Raw genomic sequence first — 753 nt, 5'->3', positions numbered from 1 at the left:
TTCAAAGTTTAGGTGCATGTATAAAACCTATTATAGAGTCATTACTTATCTTCACACTTCTTTCCTGTTTCCAGGAAAACGAACGCACCAAAGACCTGATTGTGGAGCAGAGGTTCCATCGGACAATCATCGGCCAGAAGGGAGAAAAGATCAAAGAAGTTCGAGACAAGTTCCCTGAGGTGAATGTTCTGACCCTTCCCGCACTTTATCTCGTCGGTTCATCACAAATAATAAAATAATGAGTAATTTAATTTGCGGAGTATTATCTCATCCACCTCTAGGTCATTATTAACTTCCCTGACCCGTCGCAGAAGAGTGACATCGTCCAGCTAAGAGGGCCGAAGAACGAGGTGGAGAAATGTGCCAAGTTCCTCCAGAAAATCATTGCCGACCTGGTACGACCCACCATCATCCGTCATCGTCTGTCTGCCTGTCTCACCCTCTCTGCTCTTGACTTAACAGCAGCTTCCTTTCTTTTGCAGATTGAGAACAGCTTCTCGCTCTCTGTTCCCATCTTCAAGCAGTTTCACAAAAACATAATTGGTAAGGGCGGGGCCAACATTAAAAAGGTGAGACTTTGAAGTGGTCTTTGAGAATTTGACAAAACCCACTTAAAATTATTAGACACTCAAAACTTGTTTGAGGATTTAACACTCAGATGGATCATATTTTATCATAACACACGTGCAATAATTTCAGCTTTCAATTTTTCATTTCTAAGCTTATGATTCTATTAAGTGTGTGTGTGTGTAT

The 753-nt window shown here is 41.2% G+C and overlaps 1 long non-coding RNA gene across 1 annotated transcript; it reads left to right on the top strand.

Moving 5' to 3' along the window:
• Nucleotides 1-73: 73 nt before the first annotated feature.
• Nucleotides 74-540, top strand: LOC111659333 (uncharacterized). Its single transcript, XR_015437518.1, has 3 exons — nucleotides 74-179; nucleotides 282-395; nucleotides 483-540. It is a non-coding gene; the product is annotated as an uncharacterized LOC111659333 (long non-coding RNA).
• The last annotated feature ends 213 nt before the right edge of the window (nucleotides 541-753 follow it).

Source organism: Seriola lalandi, unplaced genomic scaffold, assembly GCF_002814215.2.
Source record: "Seriola lalandi dorsalis isolate HSWRI2012SDOR001 ecotype SW California unplaced genomic scaffold, Sedor1 jcf7180001982633, whole genome shotgun sequence".
Classification (NCBI taxonomy): Eukaryota; Metazoa; Chordata; class Actinopteri; order Carangiformes; family Carangidae; genus Seriola; species Seriola lalandi.
The sequence above is the reverse complement of the archived record's forward strand: the minus strand, read 5'-3'. Positions and strand labels throughout refer to the sequence as shown.